Source organism: Ambystoma mexicanum, chromosome 11 (genome assembly GCF_040938575.1).
Source record: "Ambystoma mexicanum isolate Mex_15411 chromosome 11, UKY_AmexF1_1, whole genome shotgun sequence".
NCBI lineage: Eukaryota > Metazoa > Chordata > Amphibia > Caudata > Ambystomatidae > Ambystoma > Ambystoma mexicanum.
Genome location: NC_090934.1, coordinates 1,022,200,887 through 1,022,218,984, shown reverse-complemented (window position 1 = coordinate 1,022,218,984; position 18,098 = coordinate 1,022,200,887). Strand labels below are relative to the sequence as shown.

The window sequence follows — 18,098 nt, the reverse complement described above, 5'->3', positions numbered from 1 at the left end:
GCTTCCTACCCCCGCTTAGGCGTCCCCACAGGTTGGGGGGACCAGGCGTGCATCGACCACGACATACTAACGCCCGTGGGGAACTCTCCCTGCATCTCTGCCCGTGTGTGTTATCCAACCAACGAGGGGATATTTAACCCTAAATAACAATTGGGGGCAGGCGCCAAGTCATTCTAATGAAACATACTTACTAACACGTGTCCCATCATTGCCGTGATTGCACCAACCCCCCCACGCCTGATTGAATTCGACAAACTATGGTATGGTGCCAGGGAACTACTTTAGGACAATCCCAACCGCCCTCTCTGCACGTGGCAAGAGACGGGCCAAAATTGCGGTCTGGAGAAGACAATACTGCTGCGTTCATATAACGCTCCGAATCTGGGTATCCAGGTGCTGCTTATTATTACCCCCGTGTGTGGTGCTCATTTGTCGACCTCAAAAGGATGAAAGGCTGACCTTGGCCCTGCCGAGATTCGAACCTGTGTTAGCCTGATCTGCACAGATGCTAACGCGAGCGCTCTACTCGCTGAGCCACTTGACCGGACTCAAGATGGAGATATACTCTGATGCTATACGGCGGCCGCTTGAACTCGAACATCCCCGCAAATCTTATCCTTACATTTAACTGCACCTGAATATGAAGCTTGCTAATACACCAGGCGCTTGGCGAAGGGAGACAGCGAACGATGCCCAAAAATCCCTCCATGCCTTTATAATCGCGTACCTCGCACGCATTACCTGACCCACCTATTTGCGTTTACTGACAACCGTCGCCCACACAGATCCAACCGGGATGCAAAATTACCCTTTATGCCACCAAAGGTTTATTTGTAACAATTTCAGTTTTGGGGAAACCAGGAATTTATTTAGTTTACATTTTCTAGGCACGGACCCGAGGGTCGAACCTGTGTTGCTTTGTGTCATTTTGTTTTTAAAGCGCGCACATTGCCGCCGAGCTATCCTCCCGGGATCAACAAGCACCGCCATAAAGGTGGCGTCCCCACGTCCTTGCACATTCCCCTGTTTTCATCACGCACCCGGCCCTGAAGCAAATATGAGCCCGACGTGATTTGAACACGCAACCCTCTGCACTGGAGTCGGACGCACTACCGTTTGCGCCACGAGCTCCTTAGTGCAACTCCAGCCCCGACTTTTAACTCTAATAACGTTAACGTTATTAGCTCCTGCACCCGCCCTCACTTCATCCTGATCCTGCCATACCCGCAGCAGCATCCCACTTTCGGCAGAGTGCCACCCCGCTCTCTATTTGTCCTGCTCCTTACCCCACACTCCTTCATTACTGCTACGGCGGTCCTCCTTCGCTGGAAACCGACATCACCGGAACCTTTCTCCCTCTGCAACGGACCGCAGCAACACTTCCTCCCCAACCACGGCAACACGAACGAAATTCCTTCCATCTGCGAGCGAGGCGGCGACCGGGTCCCAGTGCAGGAGCGAGATGCCTGGCACCCCAGTCCCGCCTGCTTAAATCCTGATGGCCCCGCCCCTTTCTTTTGTTCCGCCCTTCGCGGGCTTTTGGGCCATTAGGCCTTTGGCGCCTTTCCGCCCCTCGCCTTTTGACCCCCAGAGGATGGTCCCAGGTCCTGGCGGCATGACCCCGCAGGGGTTAACCTGCTGCCTCCTCCATTTTGAGCTGATTTTTCCGTCGTCAGCTCCAGGATCGTTGAAAGTGCATTTCCCATATATGTTGGGCGACATACAGATGACTGTGAAAGTGGCGGCCTTGCTATAAAAACAGATTTTCTAGCACTAACCATAAGTATTAAAGAGGTCACACAACAAAGAAGAAACTACAAAAGTCCCCAAGAACGCTGGAATAGGGTTTGTAAAAAAGGTCAGTGATATGATAACAGAATTAATGCTGTAAAAAAGCAATTGCGGGCAAACATTGCAGAGGTTATACACTCTGCAGTGGGCCTATACACAGCAATAGAAATCTCTGAGCGCATTAAAACAATAAAAACTGATTATTTAAGGTGGTTACGGGAACATCAGCGTAAATGTGAGATTAAAGTATGGCAAAACAGCTTGCTAATCATGCCAAAACTGGCAATAACATGGGAATATGGACAGTGCTCAGAAAGGTGTTCAAAAGGCATTGCCCATCAACAGTGTCTCTGAGAATGCATAGGGTATGCATATTAAGACATTAGGTTCTGACACTCCACTTGACCTAGAGACATCTTATCCATTTGAAACATGGACATGTCAAACATCAGTAGGCAAGCATCAGTAGGGAAGCTTGTAAATATTATAGCATGGCCGAATAATTTTCGTGCAGATGGCCCTGATGGATCCTGTAACAGCCTGATTAAACTTTCACCAAAGCTATGGGCACAAGTATTGCATATCCTATTTTTCCACATTGGAGAGTGTGGTATACCCCCAGCGACCTGGAGTGAGAGTCACATTCTCCGAGTGTACAAGAAGGGATGCTGGAACAATCTGTCTAACTATAGATTGCTTGTAATGCTAGACATACCTGCTAAAATATTTGCTACGGTTTTGCTGATTGAATTGAACCAATCGATAATGGACAATGGAATTCTACAGCTGAATCAAATTGGTTTTAGGACCAACTCCAGCACGACACATAACCTGTTGATCTTATTATCGGCTGGAACTCCCGAGGTCACTCTCACTTGGTACACAATAATAGATTATGCAACGACCTTGAGAAGTTTGATTTTTGTTCTTATTCAGGAAACCTGGGCCAGAGGCCCGCTTACGTTGGATGGCTTTGTAATTGTGTGCTTGTCTGCCAGTTGCGGAACTAGAGGACTCCCTAAGGGTGGCCTTGCTCTCGCGTATTGCAAAGACCAAGCGATCATTATGTTAACAGAAAAGACTATTAACACCTCTACCTTATTAGCTATTTTTAACGTAAAAACTCAAAATGATACACTACTGCTAATGTTGATAAACATTTATTGGAATACGGCAGATTACACCGATGCTCAGTTGGTAAAACGATCAACAAAATCAATAATATGGTAGACGATTTTATTAAATAGGAAATGGGGTGAATATGCGCTTTACACCATTACAATGAGGCACAATTATAATGTTTTGATGCTTTAATTGGATCACAGCTGACACGGGTTTCGACACACAGGTCGTTTTCAAGGCTGAGTGGTTTAGCCTAATTAATAAGATGCAAACCCAGAGTGGGTTAGAGGATTGGCTGGACTTAACTCCTGTTGGCCTTACAATTCCTGCGGGAGATCTAAATGCCGACTGTAACCTGACTATCTGCGAGTTGGAATGGGCAATAACCTCTTCGGGTGACCACAGTTCCAAAACTGGTAACAAAAAGTATAGAGGAGCTTTATGGCTGTTCTTTGCTAGATCCTGGGGTCTGAAACTGCTGTATAATGACAAACCGACATGGAATGCTCCTGGAGAGTCGTCTATAATGGATTATATGTTCGTAAGTGAACAGATCGGACTCTGGTCTGCTAATCTGAATGTACAATTGACTCCTCACAGCGTTCATGCCCTGTTGTCTATTAACTTAAAGTGGTGGAAAGAGGCTACATGTAAGAATGTCTATTGTGCCTCGTCTGAGGACAATGTTAGAGGAAACTGTGTAAAATGGAACCCCACAAAGACTAACATTTAATAATTTGATGATGCACGACTTTACTCAGAATACACTAGAATGTAAAATGCATATCTACTCTGTCGATACATTTAGTGAGCACTTAAAGAAGACGCTGCAGAAATTATGCATGTCTGATTCCCGGCAAACATCCCAGAAAATTAGACACAAACACACATTTGATATAGAGACACAACAACGTAAATCTCAGCTGAATAGAGAAATTCGACAATTAAAGGTCATTGCATCCACTCAAATAGTCAAAGCACTAATCAGATCGTGTAGGCAACGCTATAAGAACTGGTTAATTCATCAACGCTGCGTGCAGCAACAAAAGACGGTGAGGTAATGCTCAGCGCAATGAGGGGGCACAATTCTAGAAACTTTTGGTCATTAACAAACAGTACTGAAGTTTCCCAATCCAATTTACTATAAACCCCATAAACGAATCAGTGTGGAGTGAGCACTTTCAGAGACTCTATCGTGAAACAATATGAAACCCAATAGAGTGCGCAATTAATTACACAAGTAACTTAGGTTTTGGATACGTCAGTAGGAACCATAAGGCGCTATATTAGGAAAGCAAAGCCCTCTTCTACTCCTGGTCCGCATAATCTTTCTTTTGCAACACTAAAACAGAATGTGCCATTGTGGGCTAAAATACTTAATGTAATATTTAGTAATGTGATTACAATAAAGAGAATCCCCGACTCCTGGAAAATATAATTTGTTTTGTTGATATTTAAAAAGGGTGATCGACTGAATCCGACGAATTATCGGCCATTATCGCTGATGAATGTTGAGGCAAAAATCTTTGCATCCATGGTGTTGGACAAACTGGTTCGCTGGATTGAAGAAAACAAAATCCTAGACTTTAGACAGAGAGGGTTCAGGAAGGGCATGGGGACCGATGCAGGCAACCTATTGGTTACTACATTGCAGAAGAATGCTCGGAATAAGAGCCAACTTCCCTTATACATTGCATCTATGGACCTTTCATCAGCATTTAATATGGTCGATAGTTAAGCTATGGCATCGGTTAATTGAACTCAACATTGATAGGGGTCTCTTGGACATGTTGATACACCTCTACTCTGACACAGTTATGAGGGTTAGACTGAGTAGCAATGGGCTAATGTCCAATGAAATAAAGATGATGGATGGCCTTAAGCAGGGATGTGCCTTAGCTGCTATTTTGTTTAATCTTTGTCTCGGGATTGGGGAAATTCCTAGATGGTTGTGGTCTAGTTGCACCAAAGATAGGTCCCATGAAAATAAAATGGGTTGCCTATGCTTATGATTCTTTACTTTTCGACTGCACCAAAATTGGGCTGCAAACACTAATTAACTCCTTTGCGCTTTTCATATCAGATTTGGAGCTAAAAATTACAGTTAACTGTAATTATTAACTTGGGTCAAAACAATAAAAAATGTGTTAAGCCAGGATGGTTCTGCAAGGGAACAAAGATCAATTTGCAGAAAGCAATTTGGTATCTGGGCTATTCATTCTCTAGTGGAATGACTCATAACTTTCTTAAAAATTCCCTCAGGATGAAGGCAATAGATGCTGGCAAACAGATAAGATTAATAGAAAAGACATTTGGTAGATTTTAGTTGTCTGCATGTAGGGAGTTCTACTGCATGAAGGTTATACCGAGACTTGCGCATGGTCTAGAGTTTTATCCAGTTGTTTTGTCACCCTACTTAAAAATTATAGAGTCCATCATATGGAGACATTTTTTTTTTTTTTTTTACCAAAGTGTATACCAATGGAAGCAATACAATATGAATTTGGCCTACGATCATTAAAAAGCTGCATGGAATGTAAGAAAATGAGTTCTATACAGAAAGTGTTTAATCAGTGAAAAAGCTAATATGACAGAGCACTTCATGCATACGCTTAAGAATGATGTCGAATCTATAATTTCCAATTTAGGTCTCACAATAGAGACTCTTATTAAACATGCATCTAAGGTAAAAATGCTAGTAAAAGCATTTGATTGGGTCGAGAACAACGCTGTAATTTTGAATACAAAATTGTATTCTCAAATTGTATCAGCTTGGAAGTGGTGTCCTGAGCCAGAGAATTATATTGTAAAATATCCCTCACGTCAGGTTTAGGAACAGTACGATGCAATTCCGGTTTAATGTAATAAACACGCAAGAAATATGCAATATTCGAACCAAAGCTCTTGATAAACAAAACGATTGTTGATTCTGCCTTATAGTTGGTGCAAAAGAGTCTCTGATGCACTTGCTATTAATTTGTCCGAATTTGATTAAGGAAAGGATTGTATATTTTTTGCAGTTTGTTGAAGATATTTCTAATGTCTATAGGGATCAATTATGGTATGATATACTACATGGCTCATCCATAGAGCTGAAAATCAGAGTTAATGCATTCTTAAAGAATATCTGTAATGTGACAGTCTGTTTAAGATGAATTTTGAATTTGAACTGTATATTTAATGAAACTAAGTTTGATGAGAAATGATTCATGTAATTAAGTTGAAACTAATAGATTTGCTATGATTTGTGTACATTTCAATTCATGTAACAATTTTCTATAACTTTTGTAAAGGTTTAAATAAACCAATGTACAATAAATAAAATGTTAAGAGTATCAGCTGTTGAATATGCGCGGAGGAGACGGCATACACCAATCTACGGCACATATATCGACTTCAGTGCGGCTTTTGATATGGTCATGCGGAAACGAATGTGGTGTAAACTCACTGCTTGGAATTTTCCTCGTGGCTTGTTGAACATGATCATGTTGCTGCACAAAGATACAAGTGTGAGGGTGTTCCTGGATGGTCAGTGTACGCTATCGGAGTCATTTCCAACTAGCAGGGGTGTCAAACAAGGATGCATATTGGCATCTACACTTTTTAATCTTATTCTTGCTGACCTAGCAGTCGCTTTTAATAGTCTAGCGACCAATCTCGTTAAAGTTGGAACACAAAAAAAGAATTGCATAGGAAATGCTGACGACTTGCTATTGTTAGACCATACACCGAAGGGTCTGCAAAACATGCTTGATGCTCTGGGAGATTACGCAAAACTTTATGGGTTTCGTGTTAATATTAGTGAAAACCAAGATAATGGCATTTATAGGAAAAAGAAAGACAGCTTGTACAAAATGTGTGTGGCGGTGTGATAATGAACCTGTTGAATGTGTTGAGTACTATAAATATCTGGGTGTTATCATTGATGACAATCTAAAATGGAATTTATACTCAGATGAGACTAACAACAAATGTATGAAGATAGTACACACAATAAGCTCCTTCATTGGGGGAATTGGAGGATGTTCAATACACACAATACTATTGCTATACACAACAAAAATTGTCCCAGTATTGTTGTATGGTGTTGACGTGTGGGAACACAATTTGACTGATGAACTAAGCAAATTCGAAGCAAAAATATGGCAGATTCTATTTAGACTGCCCAAACTATTATCAGTTGAATTCCTTCGGCTAGAGTTTGACATTAAAGGCATTTTAGTAGATTTCTTGAGTAAGGTGGCCATGTGCTATGAAAAACTGCTATCTCTTGATAATGGAACCATTAGGTCAGCCATTTTCAAGCCTTTCATAAACTATACAGATTCGATCGATTGGGAATCATAGGAAAGATATTGGTTCTACATCACACATAGTTTGAAGGGTTTGGAAGAAGGACTGATGGAATGCATTTAAGAGCATGCAATTGCTGGCTAACACATAAACTAGGGGAATATGGTTACGAGACCAATATAGTTCAACTGTCAAGTAAGGTCAACAGTGGTGCCTACATTCAACACACAATGTTGTGTAAAACACGACCCAATTATGTTTTTGCTTACCCAAACAGTTTCATTATTGGACAATATCTATCGCTAAAATTCAATGTCAGACAAGTTTTAGAGACCAGGGGTGCGAAAATTGGACTTACAAAGATCAGACTATGTCACCTCTGCAGTGATGAGAGGTGGAGACATTAGAACATATCATGATTTACTGTGTGAGTTTAAACAGGATTAGAAATAACTATGTTAAATCGTATAATAACATGATGGATTGTGCTGACAAGTCTTTTATGTGGAATATGTTTATGCAAGGTAATGACTTACATTTCTTATATTGTATGGTAAAATTCTATCTGACAATTAATAGGTGAACTGACACGGAGGCTTTTAACTTGATCTTTATTTTTTTTAAATATGTTTAGTCGAATTTGCCCCACATGAATTGTGAACTCGAAGTCGCATGATAGGTCATAGAACTGTTTTTTGTGGGCACTTTTATGTGGTGAATCTTTTGTGATGTGTATGTATATACAACACCATTTTGGCTATTAGTATATCAATAAATAAATGCATAAAAAAAATAAAAGGGATGATTTTAGCACTGATCTTGCAGAGGTGATTCAGGTGCTCTAGGTCTATTGCAGTCTGTGGTAGATCACATTGACACCATATCCTGAGAGTCGTTGATTGGCATGGATATCAGGCACCAGGCTCACCTGGCAGCTGTCCACAACTCCTTAGGGGATGCCCTCTCCATTCTTTGGGTGCGACTGTTCCTGTATGTTTTCCCCTATTCCCTCTCATGCACACGGTGGTCAAGGCCTTTTGGGAACTGTGAAGGCATCACGAAGTAAGACACAGTCAACAGATTCAACTCTCTAAGTAAATGGTTTCGTTTTCTTAAATGTCAGGATGGCGTAAGGCCTAACTAGCCCGATGCTAAGGTGGGTTTCCCTACCTAAAGAAAACTAAGGATAAGCGCAACTGAAAAGTCTATCTGTCGCCAAAACCTATGCTTTCCATCACAACTAAATATACATAATGTGTAGCGATGTCTGCATCACAAGAAATAGTGGTCAAACTGAAGTTCTGAGCTTTTTCCAGCTCTTGGCTTAATTTCAGCTCTTGGCTTATTTTCAGCTTCCCTTTCCCCGTGTCAGATCAGTTCCAAAAGACCTTGGGGTTCCCTTCCCCAAGAGTTCCAAAAAGGCCTCTGGGTTTAGCTTCCCCAAGAGTTCAACACAGTTCACAATGTCCCAGGGTTCCCTTCCCCAAGAAGTCCACTCTTCCAGCTTCCAAACATAAATCCCTTGACTTTCAAAACAGTTCCAGTTCAACTCTTTTACCATCCAGGTTTTTCAGTAGTTCACAATAGTTTCTCTCTTTCTGTGTTTCCCATTCACAAGTAAATATGGCAAACTGCAAGCCCCTTTACATTTGTTTTCCTTGGTTCTTTTTCAGGTAGGAATCACTCAGTTTAGGCACAGTTGTCACGCAACCAATAACCATTGACACTTTGTTATGCTTCTGTATTCTTCAGATATTTGTCAACACAGGTTTTCTCTCTGGACCTGCTTCATTGATCAACACTTATTTCAGATTCTCCTTGGCATTCTCTTGGTTTTGCCACAACGTGTATCTCACACAACCAGGCTCTCATTGGTAGTCTTTATGCTTTGCCATCACTGGTATCTCGTAGAACTTACTTTGTGGGGTCCACCCTTTTTCCATCACCTTGCTTTCACTTTATTCATAGGTTCTCATCACTTGCTTTGATCTTGTGCCGTATTCAATTAGGCTCATCACATCTTTCAATTAGTTTGCTTGTCAACCATGCTTGTGACACTCTGAAAAGTACTTATACAGCTTTGCTTGGCATTGACTAATGCTTGTTGTACTCTCAAAAGTACTTGTAACTCTTTGCAGCTTTATCTAGCATTCAATGACACTGGAATTAGTCTTCCATAGCAATTGTAATGGTTTTCAGTTAATTCAGCATTCTGATTTGCCGGTTTCCAGACCCCGGAGTGCCCCGGTATGAGTGTTCCCTTCTTTACACTCATCAGTCTGCTGTCGCTGTCCCTGGGTTCTTGATTCTGCTTCCCAGTTTCTTTCTGCTGCGCCTTTTCCTTGCGAGAGCTCCGACGAGCAACGCTTACCGTCCTCGAATTCTGCAGCACATTGATCCGCTCTTCCTTAGCGGAAGCTACCAGCAGCCTCCAGCGATGGGGATACTTTGGTGTCCCACAGCTCCTGCTGTGGATATCGAGCAAAGGGGACAGCAGTCTTCTCGACCCTCTCAAGGCCTGCTTTGGTCCCAGCGTCCTTTTGGCACTCCTGATCAGCATGGCTTCTCTCCAGTCGGTTCCTCTTAGCCCACGCCGCTTCGTGCCTGCTGCGTCCTTCTCTCCTGGCCGGGCCTCTCCTGGCCGGCTCTCTCCTGGCCAGTTCTCCTCCCTCTTCTGGACGGTTATCCATTTTATACACGTGGATTTTGTTAAATGGTTTCAGGTGCAAGTCACTCAGGTGATCCTCCCTCGTATATCCACCCCCATGGGCAGGATCCAAAAGCGATGGCCTTTCCTTGGCCCCCCGTGCAGAGGATTCCGGCGGAAAGTAAGTGAAGATGCCCTCAGGTTCCTCACAGAACCCAGTCATATATCTATGATTCTGGTTGTCCCTTGTTGGCCTGCAAGTGTCTATTTCTCGGACCTCAAGAGTCTCTTGTTGGTCCCCAGATTAGCCTGTCTCAGAAGGTGAACATCCTCTCCCAGAGTTAGGCGGACGGTCCTGCACCCCTACTGTCTGTCCCTGATTTTATCGGCTGTTCCTTAAAGGTTTGTTTTCAGTCACCCTTGTCTCTTAGATGACAATATGTGGGTCTTTATGGTGGCTAGGAATAATTCTGAGCGAGACCAGTACAAAAGCAAATGCCCTCGTTATTGCCACTGGTGCATGGATAAACATCTGAACCCCCATGTCATGTGAGTTGGAATTGATGCTCTCCGACATGTCTTATCTGGCTTCTTCTTGGATTTCAATAGATTCTTGATATTCTTGCTGTACCTAGCTTTCATCCATTAAGGACTACAAGGTGCTCAGATTAGCTTTGATTTTTGTTATTAAAACCATTTGTCAAGAGACATTTGCACAGGCTTCTCCATTCTTCATGCAATTTGAACTTAGTCTTGGTGGCTGTGCCTTTCAAACCTTTCGATCCTATGGCGTCAACTTGCTTTTCATCGAAAACAGCCTTTCGAGTAGCTGTTACATCAGCCAGTAGGTTCAGAGAGCTCCAGGACTTTCGGCATTAGGGCAGTGCACACTCCTTTTTGAAAGCTAAGGCAGTCCTCTGGACTCATCCATCTTTTGTTCCTAAAGTTGTATCGAGTTCATTATGAACCAAGAAGTTTCTCTTCTGACATTTTTCTCGAGTCTGTCCTCTGAGGCGGCAAGGAGTATTCACCATTTTGAAGTACGTCTGGTCCAGAATGTCTGTCTGTATAGGACTAAGGACTTCCACTCTTTTGAGCAATTATTTGTTCTTTACTTTGGTTCTTCCAGTGGGCTGTTGAATCCAAGGCTGCTTGCCCGCAGGATGGTTTCCCGCATTGTTTTCAGTTACAAATGTCACCTCTCTCCCACTCCCCACCCAAGGCTTGCATAGTTAGGACTGGCGACCAAGAGTACTTAGATGGCATTTCCAGAGGCATGTGCCTCAGGAGGTCATCAGTAAACTAGCTACCCCCTCTGCTTTCTGCAAGCGTTACTGCATGGACCTTCTATCTGGCTCCAATGCCTGATTTGGCAAGGCAGTGCTTCAGAAATTGTCTAACATCATGCTTGGTCCTGCACTATATGTTTACCTGCTTTGTAGTCTGAGTGTGGTTGAAAGGAAACTGGACGTGGATGTCAAAGTTACTCACCGTAGTGACTGATGTACTCGTACTTCACAGTCCCCCTACCTCCATATGCCCTGCCTCCTTCTCCGCCTAATTAGTCATCAGTCATATATGGGCTGGTCAGCTAGAAAAGAATTGACGAGGTAGGCTGAGAGTGGCACCGGAGGGGCGTGCATGCATGCATGACTGAATGCTCAAAATTGAAAAGGATATTTTCTGCTGGTAAATGGCTCTGTCCCCCCAAAGACAGGAAGTCCCAAGAGTATGGCGGAAGGAGGATTATAGAATAGGAGTACAGTTGTCACTACAATGAATAACTTATTTCTCAGAGCACAACTATTAATACCATAAGTATTTAGACATTTAAAGAGATTGACTGCATTCAAATCTGCTGAGAGATCAAGGAGGATGGGAATTACAGGAGTGTTCTTGTCGAGGGCCTTCTGGATTTTATCCCTCATGCACAAGAGGGAGGACTCGCTGACCTGAACTACTCCAATAGATCCATGGTCACCTGAAATGTATAGGAACATTTTTCAACATATGTTCGTGCTGGCTAGCCCAAACAAATGCATGTGGCCTGTCTCAAAAACGTGTTTCTCCAGTATGGGGTCTGGGATGGATTCACATGCTCATGAAATTTCCCATCAGGCTGGGAATCCTCGGTAACAGAAAAAATATCAGTTTCGTTTCTAAACGGTATTTCTGAACAACCAATCACTGAGCTCTGGGTCATACTGCCCCCAGCCAATGACTGCCCTCCACCGAAGCCCCTCCTCTGGCAGCCATCTTCAGATTTTTACTGCACGTTCAAGTGTTGGGAGTCCTCGTGTTTAGCACTCGAGCTTTTACTGCGTTTTTTTGCTTTTTGAAAGAGTGTTACTCTATTCTTCGTTCAACCGAGCCTTGCTCTCCATCGTTCAATCGAGCCTTGCGCTCCATCGATCACCCTTCCGATTAACGGGGACCTGTTTTTCGGATTCTTCAATGCCCCTCAAGGGCGAATTTCATCGAGTTTCTTCGTGGAGGCTTCCAGAAGATTCTTCAGGCCTACGCCGCATGGACCATGTCAGAGGAGGAGGAGGATTCAACTCCCCTTTTCAAGCTTTGCTCAGACTGCGGCTTGTGGAATGTCTTCTCGGACGACAAGCATTCCCAGTGCCTTCACTGCCTGTACCCAACGCACAAGCAGGAACATTGTGTATTTTGCCAGGAGATGACGGCTCGCACGCTGAAGGATCGGTATCGGCGGCTGAAGGAGTGGCTACAGGCCAAGGCCCCTGCTCTAGGTGGGTCCCAAGAGCATGCCTCTCCCGGTTCCTAGAAAGTTGAGCAGGCTTCTTAGACCTTTGAGGGCACCCCTCCCGCAGGGGTCCAACAGAAGGCTAAGCACTGCGAGTCCACTGTCACTGGGAGCGCCATTGCGGCGGGCTCCTTGGCGGCCTGGGCGCGTCCGACGTCTCTAGCGACTTCAGTCACCAGTCAACGTTTAGGATCTTCGTCCAAGAGGAAGTCGGACCATCAGGGCAAATTCAAGGAGAAGCCCAAGACGGACCTGCCGGAGAATGACAAGGGGGAGCAGGGCTCTGACATTCCCCCTAAGGACATGGCCAAGCAGGACAAGGTGTTTGGGACGACCAAGGCCAAGCAGGGCAAGGGCCGGTCCTGACTGTGAAGGCCCAAGTACACCCGACGAAGGCCCAACCTTCCATTGATGGGGTGGTGGTGTCCCTCGCGAAGGCTGCCGAGGTGGATCTGCAGGGCCCACTGCCAAAGGCTAGAGTATCCCTTGCACCCAGGAGGGAGGCTACATTCCAGCCCATAAAAAAAACCCTGGAGAAAATGATGCCGGTCATTTCCCCAAGACCGTTCCTTCTGGTTAAGAAGGGGGGGGGCACAGAGGTCCTCCAGGGCACGGATATCTCCTTAGAGGAGGAGCTTGTCTACCTTCAAACCGTCCAGAAGGAGCAGAACACTGTGAGCAGGCCCTACGAAGAGGCGCAGGACCTGTGGCACTGGGCCGTCGCCCAGGGGATGTTCCTCATTCAGTTTCATCTGGCAGGAGTACAGAACACCATCGCTGTCACACTCAGCAGGGAGCTACGCTCTTGCTACAAGTGGGAACTTCGGGAGGACCAAGTTAACCAACTGTTCCGCAGATAGGGCAATCCCCAAATCAATCTGTTTGCGACAGCGACGAACACCAAGTGCCAGAGGTTCGCCAGCAGGTTTCCCCCAGCCAGGGAGTATGGGGGTGCATTCTCATTTCCCTGGGATGGCCTGTTTCTGTATGCCTTCCCTCCGTTGCCATTGCTTCTTCGACTCATCAATCAACACAGACAGTCCCAGTGCAGGATGATCCTCGTCGCACTAGCGTGGCCGAGGCAGATCTGGTATACAAACCTTATCAGCATGTCAGCATCCCCTCCAGTCAAGCTTCCAGTGGTTGCAGATCTTCTAGCCTGGGAAGGAGGTGCAATTCTGCACCACTACCCAAGATCGCTGAACCTGAAGGCCTGGCTCCTGGGGTTACGATATCCCAGCGGACTGCAAGGAGGTGCTTGCCAAGGCCAGGGCATCGTCAACTTTAAAATGCTATGGACATAAATGGAAGAGGTTGGCCGTTTGGTGCCGTGCACAGAAGATCAACCCTCTACGAATCACTGCGCCGCAAGTGCTGCCATATTTGCTGTCATTAGCCAAAGCGGGACTGGCCCATGCCTCCATCAAGGTTCATCTGGCGGCTATATCCCGCTACACCAGATCTCCAGGACGGTCGTTATGGTCACACCACCTGGTTAAGGAGTTTGTCAAAGGACTGTTCCACCTGTTCCCGCCGGTGAAGGCTCCAGCCCCAGCGTGGGAACTCAATGTGGTACTGACTAGGCTCATGGGCCCTCCATTTGAACCTGTGCAGACTGTTCCGCTGAAGTTCTTGTCATGGAAGACAGCGTTCCTCGTGGCCATCACCTCTGCACGACGGGTGGGTGAGATTCAGGCCTTGTCCTGTAAGCCACCGTACTTAACTTTTCACGACACAAGGGTGGTGCTGCGGACTCACCCTTCCTTCATGCCCAAGATGCCATCGGACTTTCATCTAAACAAGCCCTTGGGGTTACCTGTGTTTTTTCAAATGCCTTTGTCGCCGGCTGTGGCTAGAGCGCTGAAGTTTTATGTGGCCCGCACGAAGAGTTTCCGGAAAACCTCTCAGCTTTTTGTGAACTTTGGTCCTGTGAACCATGGGAAGGCCCTGTCCAAGGCTTTCATTTCCAGGTGACTCTCCAACTGTATCACCCACTGGCAAACTGACCGCTGCCTGGCTTTCCGAGAGCCCACTCTACCAGAGCGATCGCTGCTACAGCGGCGTTCCTGTCTGGTATGCCCCTGCTGGACATCTGCAGGGCTGCGACGAGGAGGTCGATGCACACCTTCACGAAATTGAACTGCGTCGGCAGGGATTCCAGCGAGGAGTCCAGAGTCGACCTAGCAGTACTGCGCAACCAGTTCGCTTGAAGGTGAGCCTGCTGAAGGGGTAAGGGATGTTTATTTTGAGCCTTGCCGCCCCCCGTGGTTGTGCATGTGTGTACTGCTATGTATTCTTTATTCATGTGAATCAATGCCAGACCCCATGCTGGAGAAGGAACAAGTTACTTACCTGTAACTGTTGTTCCCCAGCATGGGTCTGGCATGGATTCACATGCAAACCCTCTCGCCTTCTCCTCTGCTGCTCTTCTCTTGTTCCTACTGCCACTTTACGTGCTACAAAATCTGAAGATGGCTACCAGAGGGGCTTAGGTGGAGGGCAGTCATTGGCTGGGGGTAGTATGACCCAGAGCTCAGCGATTGGTTGTTAAGAAATACAGTTCACACACGAAACTGATATTTTTTCTGTTATCGAGGATTCCTGGCCTGACAGGGAATATTCATGAGTATGTGACTCCATGCCAGACCCATGCTGTAGAACAACAGTTATAGGTAAGTAACTTGTTCCGTACCAGCACTATCCCCGTAGAACACACTATGTACTCTGTCAGACAAAAGGTGGTCACAACGCCCGGTTTCAGCAATATATGCCATCATTGTCACCGTAGTAATTCTATGCTTCATACGCCCAAAGAAAACCATGATGCGCTGTGTTAACATTGCAGCCAACATTGCCACTCTAAAACACATCACCGGCCAACGCTTCTTTAAAATACAATAATAGGTTACACTTGTATGAAGTGTTGGAGCAGCTCCAACTCTCCATTGAAAAGGAGGCTGATTGTATTTTAAAGCATGCGCACACAGGCAGCGCTCCAGAAAGGCGCTTGAAGTGTATATTTTAACTCCTATTTCTATTAACTTGGGAATTAAATGATTTTCAGGGAGTTGAAAATGTAAGTCCCATTCCCAATGGGAGTATTTTGTAAGCAAATAAAAAGGATTTTACTCTAAAAATAATTGTTTTTCAAACGCCTATTCGTACCTAGTTATTCATGCACATTGAAAGATACATTAGTACCTCTTCAGATCAGGCAGTTAAGAGTTTTTTTTTAACGTACTTTATGTACCTCTGATACAGACACATCCACCTGTGAGGGTGAAAGATGGGGACAGGCTCCATCTCACGTGTGTGGGTGAAATATGGGGACAGGCTCAATTGTGTCCACTTTCTGTTTGTTGTTGGGAGTATTTTAACTCCCTATTTTTCTTTATCTGTTGCATTTGCCTATTTTTTAGGAGTAAAAGTGGGGAATATGCCCCTTATTTGTAGGGTTGATTATAGGCTTGTTTGCATGGAGCGTTAGAGCTGCTCCAGTACTCCACAGAATCCCACCAATTCAGTGTGCTCGCTCACTTTCACAGTGCTGGCACGTGGGCTTGCTAGGGGTCAGGGTCGGACTGGATCGAAAATGGATGGTGGGAATTGGGACTGTGGACCGATTAAGAGAGGGTTAATTTATGGTGCATAGGGGCCCTTGTTGGCTCGGAAAGGATCCACTTCTGACAGTGGCACATAACTGAACTCCTTAGTGCCATTTCCATCATGATCTCCACTCTTGTCCTTCAAGGTCGCTTGGAATTAGTTGGATGAAATCCTCTTTGGCTTGTTCTGCTGTGCATCACGTGGTTGGGTAGGGTCTCCAGTGTCCTCGCTGCAGAAACAGTCTGGGGGAAAGCTGAGGCTGGGTCTGATCCTGCCTGCTATTCTATCTACACACAAATGCAGGCGGGAAGTTAGCAAACCACTTCACTGACCCCTGCTGGTGTATGGAACAGGATGCTGACATAGTACAGTGTAATCAAAGTCTTGGGGGTGTTTTGATTTTCACACTCCTCGGCATATATCTGGGCCTGGCTTGGTGAGTCTTTGCTCTCTTCCTGGGCTCAAAATGAATTGTGCATGTGCAATAGGGATGGCTCAATAGAGCACTCTCCACTGCACATATGCAGCACAGCTTTCATGTCCATGAGCAAGGTAAAGTACAGCTGTCCCCCATGAACGTGGGGGGAGTGGCCTGCTGGTGATGCACCGCCCATTACTCCCTTTTGGGCCTGCCACCACTTCTGCTGATATAAAGTTGGATAGCTCTTTTCAAATTTCTCACTCGAGTCTACAGATTGCTACAGTTTTGCACCCCTCTTTAGGCTCGGACTGGCCCATGTGACAATAGGGCAATGCCCAAACCAAAAACGTGAAATGCTAGTGTGGAACAGTTTTTTGGGTCAAAGTGGCCCACTTTTCTGGCCAATGTAGGCCAGTTTGATGTGTTACTTCACTATGCGGCTAGTAGTTTTGACCAGTGTTGTTGAATACATTTTCTTCAAAATGTACAACTTCCATCACATTTGATCAAAAAAACGTCCCCTTGTGTACTATTCAAACAGTCTGTCACAAAAGGAATGAATTGCCATTAGCAACTGTGGACCATTTTTGCATAGGTGCCCAAGACAATGTTATGCCCCAGTCTGACCTTGACCCTCCTTAATGCAAATCACCTCTCTACACACTTCATCTCCGACTCTGCCCCTACTGCGTCACCCCGTCCATATCACCTGTACCTATGGCAGTTTTTCTTATTTGGTAACCTGGTACTGTTACATTGGATCTCCCTAACATTCCAACTGAATACCTCCACCTCCCTGAGGACCTTCAAACAATTCCTCAAAACTACCGCTTCTCACAAAAAGACATTCCGAGGTAATAACACTGTAGCAGGAGTGTTGAGGACTACAGGAATTTCCCCTCTTGAACTCCCTGATTAATGTAGAGAATTGTGCCTTTGTCTCTACAATATTTGTCTTGTACATAAAAACATGATATCAATTCTAGCTGACAGCAAGCGCCTTCCGCCTAGTACCTCACCATCTCGTCTATGTATATCAGGATGCAATACTGTGTTGTTTCATGTACCTTTCACTGGAACGGATCTACAGTATTTTTTTTAGAAAGGCTCAAGCCACACTTTTATTTTACTGTCTTGCCAACAATAATAGCTCGCATTTTATATAGCACTTAAGCACTGTGCTCCCTCAATACTGTAATAACAAATAATTCTATTATCTAACTGGCTAGAGGTACCAACCTCTGAAAAGATTGAATTGTCCCTTTAGGGAATGAAACCAGTGACTTGTAGTTAACACTTGTAGTCCCCCCAGCTATATTCCAGTTTTAGTTGGTCCCAACCTCAAACCAGGTTCTTTTTGCTCACCATTTGACGCGCCTGCTGTACGCCCAGCGTTAAGCTGTTGGTGTCAGGACTTGCGTAGTGCCTTTTAAGCTGCCTGCAATTTT

At 45.0% G+C, this 18,098-nt stretch overlaps 1 protein-coding gene across 8 annotated transcripts in view; it reads left to right on the top strand.

The window, feature by feature from the left end:
- Window positions 1-18,098, top strand: part of DENND4A (DENN domain containing 4A) — a 2,028,245-nt gene that overhangs the window by 439,289 nt on the left and 1,570,858 nt on the right. The window lies entirely within an intron of this gene.